Source organism: Taeniopygia guttata, chromosome 17, assembly GCF_048771995.1.
Source record: "Taeniopygia guttata chromosome 17, bTaeGut7.mat, whole genome shotgun sequence".
Classification (NCBI taxonomy): domain Eukaryota; kingdom Metazoa; phylum Chordata; class Aves; order Passeriformes; family Estrildidae; genus Taeniopygia; species Taeniopygia guttata.
In genome coordinates, this window is record NC_133042.1 from 2,771,483 (window position 1) to 2,784,630 (window position 13,148).

A 13,148-nucleotide genomic window follows, 5' to 3' on the forward strand; every position below is an offset into this window, starting at 1 on the left:
AAGAAATAACAGAAATAAGTGGTTGGAGTCAGATGTGCATTCAGAAGAAGGGTTTACACTAGATGGCACCTGATCTCACCACTTTAGATGCAGAAGGTAAAGCCAGCAGGATTACTGTGGGGAATGATGTTATTCCTTCCCCAGGAGCTGCCTTTGTGGCCCTCCCCGAGCTCTGGGCCATGCAGGAGGAGCAGCTCACCCTGCAGCCAGCACTGCTGGGAATGTTAAACACCCTTTGCACAGCCCCACTCGGAATCTCTTTCAGGAGCTGGAGTTCTCTGCTTTGCTCAGCCCAAGCTGCTTCCAGAGCCACTTCCAGAGGCTGAACGTGCCCAGCCTGTTTCCTGCCAGGTTTCCCTCAGTGGAAGCACAACCTCCCTCCGTGGAGGCAAAGGCAGTAAGAAGGGCTCTGCCCCCAGGGACTTAACTCTAAGAGGCAGCAAAGCTGCTGCAGGGCCATGACGTGGATAATCCACAGATCCACCCTGCACAAGTGGCACAGCAGCCACCTGGGCACGTGGGGACACTCCAGCTCTGCCACGGGTGTGGCACAGATACCAGAGCCCAGATCCCAGAGCAGGGGATGTGGGACTCCATCCCTGTGAGCACATGGAAGGGGCTGGAGACACAAAATAAATGGTCACGGTTTTGGCAGCCCGCAGGGGATTTGCAGGAACCAGTGCTCCACACATCCACACACACATGGAATGAGTCAGGGGGTTGCTGTGGGAGAAGAGGGAAGAGAGGCTGAACCTCAGGCTTGCTCTGGTGCAGCACATCCTTTCTCCTGCTGCCATCAGGAGTCAGCCACTGGAGGAGAAAGCTGGCCTCAGTCTGTGGGCACAGTGGCCATTCCTGAATTACCAGCCTGAACCTGGATCTAGGCTGGATGGATGGGGCTTGGAGCAAGCTGGTCTAGGGGAATGTGTCTCTAGAGGGTGGAATGAGATGGTTTTTAAGATCTCTTCCAACCCAAACCAGTCTGTGATTGTATAACCTCAGCTAGAGCTGCCACCCCATCATCCACTTTCTGCCCCTAAGTCCCATGAACAAGATTCCCATTAAAAAAAAAGCTGGTAAATAAATAAAATCTAAATGGTGAGTGAGGAAATTATTCCTCTACAGAAGCAGAGCCAGCAACAAGTCTCAGCCCTCTCCTGATTTATTTTGCCTCTTCATGGATCTTCCCTGGACTGGGGAAGGGGTTTCTGCTCCTGTCACATGTCTCAGAGTGTCAGGTCACTGCTCTGAAGACATTTGCAGGCAAATTACTCTGCCTCTCCCAAGCACAGACACTCATTGCTTCAGCAGGAGGCAGCCAGCAGATTACATGAGGTAATTTAGTAGCTGACATTAAAAACACCTCATTTAGCCTGGAATAAAAATATCTCCATTCAACCTAAACTATATGAATTAACTATATGAAGATAACTGAATTCACTGTAGGTTTTGGGTAGCTGAATGGAGACTCCAAGTCACCATCTCCCTGTGCCTGTGTCCCTGCTGGAAAGCAGGAATGCCAGCAGGGCCTATGGGAATAGAGGGATTCTCATGGGGCCTAAATCTCCCTCCCTGGTACAGCAGATTGAATTTTCCAGCTTTCCTGGATGAATTGCTTTTTGCCTTCTCCCTGGTGTGGGCCAAGGCCTCCAGCTAAGATAGCAGAGAGATAAATTTTGCTGCATCTCAAGCAGCTGTTACTCTGGTTTAATGCTGTGCGGTGAGCAGAGCCACGGGTACAGAGAGAGAGAGTTAATAATGTCCTGAATGAGACAAGAGCCAGGGAGAGGAGATGGAATGGGATGCAGGGAGGAGGGATACTTTAAACCCTGCTTTATCTGACAAATTCTGCAGTTATACATCCTCTATTCTGCTTTCCAACTGGCAGATGGAAACAATTTTTACATAGCACAAGCAGAGGAGAAGCAAATGAACTCTTGCTCCCAGTGCAAGACCCAGCTGCACAGGTGCCACCTCTGTAACCTTTGGAGACCTCCATAATTTAGGAATTACTACAAAAAAGGAAAATATAACCCTTGCCTGACCCCATTTCGGGGGCAGCAGGTGCTCTGAGGTGTTTGTGATTTACTCAGACCGCAGTTCAGGAGAATCTTCCTCCAGCAGCTCCAAGATCCTGCCTTTCACAGCAGAACCCAGCGCTGTTACCCCCCCTGCTCTCCCAGCAGCCCCCCAAACACCACTGGCAATGCCTAGAGTGCTTTAATTTGGGGTTCTTCATCTCAGTACTTCTTCTCCTATTATCCAGAAGAGGCAGAATTTGCCATTCCCCCTGCCACTGCTGGAGGCTGCCAGCAGTTCAAGGTGCTGGTGCTCCCTGGACCTGCCCAGGTAGGGAGGATTCCCTGGAGGTGCACAGTGCTGTCCCAGCCCTCTGCTCTCACCACACCATCAGCACAGCCCTTTTCAGAGAAAAACAATCAAATCAAAGCCCTGTGGCACCCTGGTCCCTTGGATCCCTTCCAGAGGTACCCCAATCTCTTCAACTGTCTGGGTACCCCGCTCATGGCGTGGGGTGCTCCACTTCCCACCCTATCTCTGAACATAACACAGACTCATCTGCCACAGGGATTTGGTCTGAGCTGACAATTTTTGGCTCAGATGCTCCTGAAAGTGATGGACAGAGGAAGTTCCAGCCATGAGGAATTGCAGGACAAACTCCCCCAGTAGCAATTGCAGCAGCACCTTTGGCTGCACCAGAGCTGCCTGGTTGAAAATCTTCAGATATCCTGAGCTGGAAGGGACCCACAAGGATCATCAAAGTCCAACTCCTGGTCCTGCACAGGGCAACCCCAACAATCCCACCCTGTGCCTGAGGGCATTGTCCAAACACCTCTTGAACCCTGAGGACCAGACCCCAAGGAATCCCTCCAAAGGCTGCATGGATGGGGCTTGGAGCATGAAACGAAGCTCTGCCTGTCCATGGACTGCAGGAAATGCTGCTAAACCAGAGGAGATGTCACTGTCCTTCTGGATTTGCTCCCTGGAGCTCTGTCAGGGAAGTCAGAAGGCATTTGGCATGTGCAGCTGAATATCAGACTTACAATGAGGATGTCTGGGCTTGTTTCCCAACTCTGAGACTGACACATTTTGCAAGCTCAGTCAGTTCTCCTTCCTCCCCAGGCCGGATTTCATCCCACTCTGCACCTTCCCGAGTCATTTTGTACCTGCACAAAGCATTACCCCAGCCAGAACATTTTGCTCACTTAGATGGGTGTCACATCTGACACCAAGAGGGGAGTGCTTCCAGCATCACTTAATGAGGCTTCTCTGCTTTGCATAAAAACTTGGCAATTTGCTGGGCAGGGTGATAAAGGAGGAGGAGAGCTGCCAGCTGCCAGGCAGGAGAGACAGACAGCTCCTGTCACCCCCCTCCTCCTTGGACACGAGCAGGATGGGCTGGGAAGGCAACCAGGCTGCTGTTTTGGGGCTCCAGCTGTTTTGGGGTCTGTGTTCACATCCCAGCCCACAGGAGCTGTGTTAACCTCTCATCCCTGCTCTCCCAGCAGTCCCAGATCCCAGCGTTTCCCCACTGCTTTGTGAAGTTATTCTTCTCTATTATTGCTCCCTGCAAACCTCCAGCTCTTCCAATCCCCACAACCCAGGGCTGGTGAAGCCAAATTCTCCTCCCTGAGCTCTGCCAGGAGCGCCTGGCTCCTGCCTTCCCCTCTCACAGCCTCCAGCCATCAATAAACACTCCCAGGGTTTCAAGTTTTCCTCCTCCCAGTTCCTTTTTCTATTCTCTTGCAGGATTTCTATGCAGGAAGATGCAGCTGGGTGACCTCTGTTCTGTTGCTGATGGAAATGATTCTTTTTCCATTTTTCCCTTTGCTCCCTTAGCACAGAGAGGCTCTCAGAGCTGCAGAGGAACCTCAGGCTGGGCGGGTCCCATCTGCAGCTCCCTCTGGGCTACTGGGGACACCAAAGGGTAAAGTCCCCAATGCCACCTCAGCTTCCCACCCCTCCTGCTGCCTCCCTGCACTGCCCACAGCCTTCCTGGCTCAGGACAAGCCTTTGGTTCCTAAGAAAATGGAGATTTTTTGTGGCAGGCACATTTCTCTCCCTCTCAGGATTTTCATAGAGGTGCACAGAGAGAAATGAAAGAGAAAACAATTTCTATTTCTGCTCCTTGTTCTTCCTATGTGGAAAAATGTGTTTGGAGAATTGTTTACCTGGAGTGAGTGCTTGGTTGGATTCTGGTGAGGATTGTTTGAGCCTGATGGCCAATCCAACCCACCTGGGGCTGGACTCTCAGAGAGGGTCATGGGTTGTGTTAGAGACAGAGAAAGTAGTGTGTAGTTTGAGTATCCTCCTTTTATATAGTATATTAATGTATTTTAGCATAGTTATAATAAAGAAACCATTCAGCCTTCTGAATTGAGTCAGACATCGTCATTTCTTCCCATTGGGTTCACCTGCATTTACAATAATTTTTAGTTTCAAACAATTTTCAGGACATTTACTGAGTTTTGGCACAAGCAATTAGTGTTGGGATTAATTTGTCTCTGTGAGTGGTGAGTGCTGGGGCTGAGGCTGCAGCTCTTTTTGCTCCTCACAGGCTGTTCCTGAGCTCCTGGAGCTGCTCTCCCTGCAGGATGAGCCCTGTTCCACAGCATCTTAGCAGAGTTTATTAGGAGACACTGCCTAGTGTTTGATCTCGGAAGCTTTTCTCCCCCTGGTACAACCCAGAGCATTTAAGTGGCAAATTAGATGCATTTGGGATATGTATAAAAATGCAGACCCATAGGCCAGGAGTCTGCTAGCATTGTTAACCTTGGAAATTCTGAATTACCCTTTAGGCAGGGGATTTGGCAGGGATTTTAACAAGAAATGCTAGGAAAAGCGAGGCTTGTTCTCACATGGGTGACTATGCAGCCTGCAGCAAATTGTAAAGGACTTTTTTCTTTGCAAACACCACAGATCTTCCTTTGGCTTTCTAAGAAGCAAATAATTTCCCTGATGTATAGGGACACATCCTCCCAAACCAGGACTGTCTGTAGTGTTGCACATTTAACTATCAACCTGCTACACCAAAGATGCTCGTTCCCCAAGCACCAGACTCTGGTTACCTTCTCCTGAAGGCACAGAAAACCCCAAATTTTAATAGGCTGAATGCTTGCTGTTGCTATAAACAGCAACACAGGGCAGACAGGAGCTCAAGTCTAAGTGTCACATCAGGACACTGCAAAAATCCCCAGCACTGGGGGCTTGTGGCACCAGGACAGCAACTGAGACCTTTTATTTGATAAATAACAGGATTCTTTAGAACAGCTTGGAGAGAGAAAACACTTAAAGCCCAGATTTAAGTGGAAAATAGCATGAAAGCCAACGTGGCTAATGATCTGACAGGAACACGCAAGGCTAATTTAGGACTTCTTTAAGTAGAATGCTTGATTAGGTACCAGAAAGGCATTAAATCATGTAGGTGCTCCTTGGGAAAAGCATCTGTAATGAGGCTGTGGTGGGAAAGTTTGAGTGAGGTTGGGGAAAACAGAGATGAAGAGAACAGAGATGAACTGATGAAAGAAGAGATGGCAGCAGCCACTGACACTGCTGATTGCAAGGAACACAGGGAGGACAGTACCACAGCCAGGGAAGACACTTCATCTGCACATCCTACCCTTTTGTCAGGGTAATTTAGGAGTTCTTAAGCAAAATCACTCCTTAAAGGAACTCCATCCATGTGCTCCACCTGGCTCTGGTTGCCTTGGGCAGCCCCATGGGGATGTCACCCCCCTGGCTCTCACTGGAGGGCTCAGGGGATGAATTTCAGCTCAGCCTTGGCTCAGGTTGTGCTCTGTCATGTGTTTGCCATGGGTTTGTGCCCTGGGCTCCTCGGGACATATCTGGAAATGAGATTTCTGGATGTCTGGAGATGATTCCTGACCAAGCTAGAGCTCCTCTCCTTCTCACACAGTTGCTGTGCTCTCCTTGGTGAGTGTCTTAGGTTGGAAATGGGGGTGTGTGTTCCATTCCCATCAGTCAGAGCTGGGGCAGTTCTCCTCTGTTCATGGGGCACTTTTCTTTATCTCTCCCACAGCCAATCCTCCCTCCAGGAGATCTCTGCTGTCCATGGCCACTGAGTGTCCCTGCATGGCTGAGAAAATTCCAGCATCCATGGGGAGAGGCTCTGCCCAGGGGAGGAGCCGAGCATTCCTACCTGGATCCAATCTGACCTGGGAACAGCACAGCAGCCTTTGCCCCCTGCATTCCCAGAGGAGCAGCTTTCTTCCCCCTGCATTCCCAGAGGAGCCCAGGCCCATCTCCCCCAGCCCTGGAGCTCCAGAGGAAAACTCCCCCCTTGTGCAGGATCCTGCTCCAGCAGAAGCACAGCTGGCACTGCAGGAGGGCTGAGCCACCCTGGGATGGGACTGCTGCCACCTCCCTGACCCACAGGGGACAGGGCCTGCTCTGACTCTGGCAGGGGTTTGGGTTGGTTTTGTTTGGTTTTTTTTTTTTTTTTGTTTTTTTTTTTTTGTTTTGTTTTGTTTTTTTGTAGTATTGCATTTGTACTTTTATTTTCCTAGTAAATAACTGTTATTCCTCTTCCCATATCTTTACCTGAGGGCCCCCTAATTTCAAATTTACAATAATTCCTTAGGAGACACCTGGCTTTTCAGCAAAAAAAGGGTGAGGAGTGACCACTGATGAGTTGTGTTGTCACATTCCAGTTCTGGAGCCTTGGCAGCAGCAGCCACTGGATTAGAAGAGGCAAGCTGAAAAAGGCATGAAAATGAGGCGTTTACCAGGTTCAGTTTTGAAGAGGAAACTCCTGACCTCTGATTTAGATGAGAGGCTGCTCAGGCTGCTGGTTGTTATTTTTGCTTTGCTGTGCAGGCACCTGAAGCCAGGGGCTGCCTCCCCTCTTGTTGCTGGTGCTGAGATGTTTTGTGGGAGGTGTGGGATCTGCCTTTTCCTGCTCTGCCTTTTGCCCAGGAGAGGTCAGGAGCCAGCTCTGCCTGGAGCATCCCCACCACTGCCCTCTGCGGTCATGGGATTGTGACAATGCCATCCCACAGCAGCGTTTGATCTTCTCTGGTGCCATTTGGGCAGTTTTGGGTGCTCCTTTTGAATAGCCAACAGCTGATGAATAATCTGGTGTTTCACACGTGAATTTAGTCCTTGCAGTCTCGATCAATAAATACAATAAGCTTGAACAGCCCGGTGTTGTGAGCTCTTTAAAATCATATCCTGTATAGGAGACAGCAATCAATGGTGTTTATTGCAGTTTAGCAGTGATTATGTGCTGGTTACTGCAAAAAGCCACCTGCAACCCAAAGTGGGGACTGTAACTTCCTGCTGGTGTACAGCACACCTGTCCTGATCTATAAATACTGAGTTTTTAATTAAAGTGGATAAACTGCTTCACAAAATGCAATGTGCTTGTTTAAATACCATCCATCAGTCATGGCAAAGGGATTTAAATAGGGAAGTTCAGGCTTTTTGCAAAGAAATGTGTATCTGGTGTCTCTCTTAGCTCAGTGCAATCCATCCTGAGTGTCAGCCCTGAATTCCATGCGCTCTCTAAATGAGAGGGAGAGGAGGAAAGGGATGTTCTGTGGCTGCAGATATGAAATGTTTGGGTTTGGTGACAAACGTCTTTATTGAAATGGTGGAAATCCCCCAGAAAACCAACAAAGCTGGGGGCTAACCTCAGCACATTGACATGAGGAACACCAGAGAGCTGGAGCTGGCCACTGGGCAAGAAAGTTCCAGGTGTGGATGTGGCAGGTAAGTGCACACCTGCTGCTTTGGATCTTATCTGCTGGAGCATTGCAGATAGACAAGCTGAATTCCTCTTGAGCAAAATCCCAGGATTTAGGCCTCCTGTAGCAGTAAACCAGGATCCAAATTGGAGAGGTGATTTTACCCATCATAAATGTGTTTTTCTGTATGACAACAGTAAAAGCATTTTTCCTAGATTAATGGACAAAATGTCTGTGGTAGGAACAAGCACAACTGGTCCCATTCCCACTGCCAGGCTGGCTGGAATGGAGCTGGAGTCTGGGCACTGCAGAGTCCTACCCAGAAGCAGAATGAGATGGCAAACTCCACAGGGTTTTTGGTTTTTTTTTCCCCTTTTTATTGCAAATTCACTGTATTTTATTTTGTGGTGGGCAGAACAACCGAGGCAGCGAGGCAGGAGCTGTGCTGCTGGTGCAGGTGAGCCTGAGTGTTCCAAAGGGACTGGCTTGGGCTGCTGCCAGAGGTGGGCATGGCATCCGAGTGAGCTGGGTATAGGGATTCAGGGTGGGATCCTGATGGGCTCTTCCCAAGGGAGGGAATTCAAGGCTCCTGCAGCACTCAGGGCTCACTTTGACCTTGCCTGGGGCTCTGCAGGGAAGGACTGGCAGCGTGGAGCTGGTGTACAGCCCAGGCTGAGTTACCTGGGAAAGCAGCAGCTTGTCCACTGTTACCCAAAGCCTGCTGCTCCCCGGAGAGTGGGGACTGAGGACTGGGGGATGTGTGGATCAGCTCTGGGCACTGCTGTGGGTCTTAGATTCAGTCCAAGAAATAAACTGAGAATTTCTAGGCAGGCAGAAGCCTGGGAAAGAGCTGGAGAAGAATGTAAATAATTCTTTATCTCTCTTGTTTTTCACACTGTTTATAGTTAAGTTCTATCACTGTGCGTCAAGCACTTTGCACCAATGCTTTGGCTTGTTTTCACTTCAGAACCAATGGAGTTGGTCCTCATGAAGTTCTGTATAAAAGACCAGTGTATTTTGAATAAACCTGAGTTTTACTCTCACAGCCTCCTGAGTCGAGTCTATTCATTCCCGTCCTGCCTCGACAGTGACACACTGCAGGAACAGGAAGGGGAGCAGTGGGGCAGTCTCACCCCTCTGGGAGCATTGCTGGAAGAGCTGTGGGTTCTCCCACCTGCATCCCAGACTCCCCAAGGCCCAGCTCCACCAGCACTGCAATATGTGTCAGGTTTTGGGACTCCCAGTCTGCTGATCCCTCCCTGGATTCCTCCTGGCCCAGCTGTGGCTCTAGAAAAGGCTCCTGCTGGGGGTTCAAGGGAGCCTTGCTGCAGTTCCCAACAAATCCCCAGTCCCTGGGGGTGTTTTGCCTCTGATGCCAACACTAACCCAGGTCAGCAGATTCCATGGATCCAACTGGCCAGTCCCTGGGTGTCTCAGTGATCTCCTTGACTTGGATCTAGTTTTTTGTTGCTGGCTGTAAATAATTCTCAAACTAAAGCAGTGAGCTGTGGCCCAGGAGTTTGAATTGGATGGATGGACTTGCTTTGACTTAATAGCAGCAGTTGGCACTTCTTGTGCCATCTGTCCCTGTGGAGAGTCCTGCTCCCCTTTCACAAGGAGCACGGAGCAGCTGTGATGTAATTCCTCACGCACTGGAGGGTTGGGATGGGTCTGTGACCTGTGGATTCACAGTGCACATCAGAGTTGATGGAAGGGATGGGGACCTTCTGAGCTGTAGAAATACCTGAGCACCTTCCTACAGCTGAACTGCACTTCAGAGTACCCAGGAGACACCTGGAAGTAAAAAGAGCCCTGGCACTGGTGTGCTCCAAGTCCTGCTGGTGTGGACGGGGACTGGGTGTAACAGAGGACTCCAATCCCAAACCAAATGTCTCTTTTTCTGCTTCTATGCCTGTGGAATATTTTAAAATTATCCCCTGAAATGTTCCTTGATGTTATAAATAACTTGCTTCAGAGGCTGAGGCCCATCCTTTTTCCCTCTCAGCCATGCTCCTCCCCAGCTCCGTGGATGTGCATTTGCCATGGCAGTGCCACAGGTGATGGTCAAGGAACCTGCCCCAATGGCAGGAATAATTCAGCTCCTGGGTGTGAGCAGGGCCCTTGCCAGGCTCACTCAGTGTTTGCTGTCTGGATCAGGAGTCAGGAGCAGATGACTCAGCCCACGTGCAGGAGTTATTCACTTGTGCCTCCATGGAAATGACAGTTCACATTCCAGCTGTGGATTTTGCGGGGTGGATTTGGGTATCTGGTGCTTCAGGGTCCTTCAAACACTGCAGCTCTGTTGGATCCTGCTCCTGTGGGGGGAAGGCAGCTGGACCCAGTGGGCTGGGCCTTTAGCAGTAGCTCTTCTGCATCCCAGGGGTTGTGTATGGAACACTGCAGGAGCAAATCCAGGGAGCTCAGGGCTGTGGGATGCAGCAGGAGCAGGCCATCACTCACCTGCTGGATGCTGAAGTAGCCACACTCCTTCCCATGTCCTTCATGCCCAGAGCAACCACATCTTGTCCTGGCTCCAGGCCCTGCAAAGTCATTCCCAAAGTCTTCTGGAAAGAACTGGTCAGCAGGTAGAGGTGGGGAGGAGCAGAAAAAGAAGTCACATTACTTGTGTCTGTGTCTTAGAGCTGTAAAATCTATCAGCCTTCTCCTCCTTTGCCTTCTGCATTCCCAAAATAGTTAAATCATATTTTGGTTGGCTTTTTCCTAGATATTGCTCTGCTCTGGAGGAGTTACAGTCCTGTAGAGAAACTCATGGCTTTGCAATGCAAAAAACCCCCAGGCTACCTGCATGTGCGAGATGATTTATTGTTCTTGGTAATCAATTTTTTACTGTAGCTCTTTCAGGTTAATCCCGCTATTAATATCCCAAAACCACTGAAGTGCAATCCCATTACACAGAGCCCAAACTCTGCTCCTGAGCCTGTGGCACAGTCAGGCAGATCATTGCAACCCCTGCTCCAGCAGCTCTGAAACTCAGTGACTAAATGGCCCTGGGCTGCTTTGGTGGTGGCCACTTGCTGGGGAACTCATCCTGCCAGCATGAGGCTCGATGCTGGGCAGAGCATGAAGCTGCTGGATGAGGGAGTGGAAAAATAGATTGATTTTGTTTTTCCCTGCAGCTGAGAGCTGTCTGGCAAATTGCAATGGAAATCACGCAGGATGGAGCAGGGGTTTGATCTAGGGAGGGGAGAGCAGTGGGAGAACCAGGGGGTAATTCAGGTAAACCAAGTGGACTTGATTTTGTAATGAGCTGGGTAATTAAGATCCCAAACTGGACAGTAACCTTTGGGTTGGTTTTGACAAAATCAGAACCACGGGAGGGTTGTGCTGGCTCTGAGTTTATTTTTGGTTTTTTCCCATAGTCCTGCAGGAGTGGATGGGGACAGCGAGCACAGGGATGGAGAGCTTGGATTTTCAAAGGCATTAAGGCTAAATATAGAAATTGGTTATTAAGATTTTTCCATGAATGTTGTAAACAAATTAGTTCCACTAGGTAGCTATCTGCATGCCTAGGTGCTTGTGTACCTCTGAAAAACCTTCCTGGAGGAGCTATTTGTTGTCTGGCTTCAGTCTCCAAACTTTCTGAGCTGGGAGTGAGGGAAGTTCACCTTCCTGGGGTAATTCTGAGCGTTTGGTTGAACTTGTGCAGTGAAGAGTCTATCGCTCCACTGCCTTTATGGAGAAAAATCTGCTTCATTTAGCAGGCAGGAGCCCTGCAGCTGAGTGATGTGAACAGTCCCACGAGGAAGCTGCACACCAGCAGCTCTTGTTCTACATCTCCTCAGGCCCCAGAGGCTGCAGGGATATTTGTTGGAGCTCCAGACATTGTCACTTCCCGGCATCACTTTTGTTTGAACAAGTGCTGGAGAAGGATCCCCAGCACCCGCAGCTCCATCCCTCGTGGCCTAGAAATTCATCAGCTGCTCGAGGCTGCTTGGCATCACTGCTGCAGTGTTTTGTTATTGTCACACATTTCCATTTCTCCCGAGCTTATGATAAGCATCCAAATTAAACTGCGGCCTCCGATGTTTTTGATATTTCCAGGCAATATTGATAATGAAGCTTGTGCTGTGCTGTGTCATTTACTCAAAGAGCTCCGAGCACCAAACAATCTCCGTACACAGGGATTGTCTCATCCATCACTGGGAGTCATTGTGCCTGTACCACGGTGCACAGTGACATTACTCAGTAATTTGGGGCAGAGCAAGCGGAACTGAGAAGCCAAAAGATCTTTTATGGTGGGGAAAAACCCAAGATTTTCTGTGTGTTTCTTCCCCTTGGAGTGGGAGTAACGCTCTCGTGAAGAACTGGAATTTGCCTTCAGCAGCCAAAACTTTGGTGCTGCTCATTACAGGACATGCTATTTATTGCTGTATTTACAGAATCACAGAATAATGAGGTTGGAAGAGACCTCTAAGATCATCAAGTCCAATCTATGCCCTAACACCACAACCAGACCATAGCACCAAGTGCCAAGTCCAGTCTTTTTTAAAACATATCCTATTTATGCCAGGAGCTGCTTTGCTTTGCTGTCACATCCAAAAATCCTGGTCCAGACAGTCTGTGGTGAGCCCATGAGGGCCCTCCCAGGATGTTCCCTGAAGGAGGAATCCCAGTGGATGGGACACGTGGATACCTCATGGGGAGCACTGTCTTGTGTCCATTTATCTTCCCAGGACAAAGGACACCTGACCTCTGATTAAGGATGGAGGCCAGGAGGTGCCAAGGAAACAGGAATGGAGATTTCCTTTGGTGGACAAGGAATGAATAAGGCCTGCTGACACTTCATCCCAACAGAAGAACATATAAACAGAGCTCCCACGCTGGCTCTTATGGAAGATCCTGATTTATATAAAACTGAGCCTGGTGGGTGATGTCAGGCACTGGCACAGCCAAGCATCACTCCAAAGCAGCTTCTTATCCTGAAGGAGGATAACAGGGGCTGACACAGAAATATGGCTTCTTAAACTGCTTTTAAAAAAATCAATTCTTACAATATCAGTGTAAGTCCATTCTGGTGTAATTCCATCACTGCAATCGGGTTACTCTGGGCTTTAAATCATCCTTGATCACAGAGCAACTCCAGATGATAAATGGAGCTTGCTTTCTCATTTTGGGATATTTGGCCAAATTCTTGGCACAGGTCAGGTACAGACAAATGGCACCAACTTGTGCATTTTAGGGTTTAATTGATTTTTCTATGTAAATTCTGCTGCTATGCTGTACTTTGATTTTTAATACTCTGTTTATAAATGAAAAGTTAATCCAAAATATGAATGCTAGTTAATAATAATTCTCTGACCATCTTTTAATAATCAACCAATGATATTTTATCAACATCCAGCAGCTGCATCACCTGAGTGCATTTCTGTGAATGAATTAAACCTCAGAAGAGAGAAATCAGCT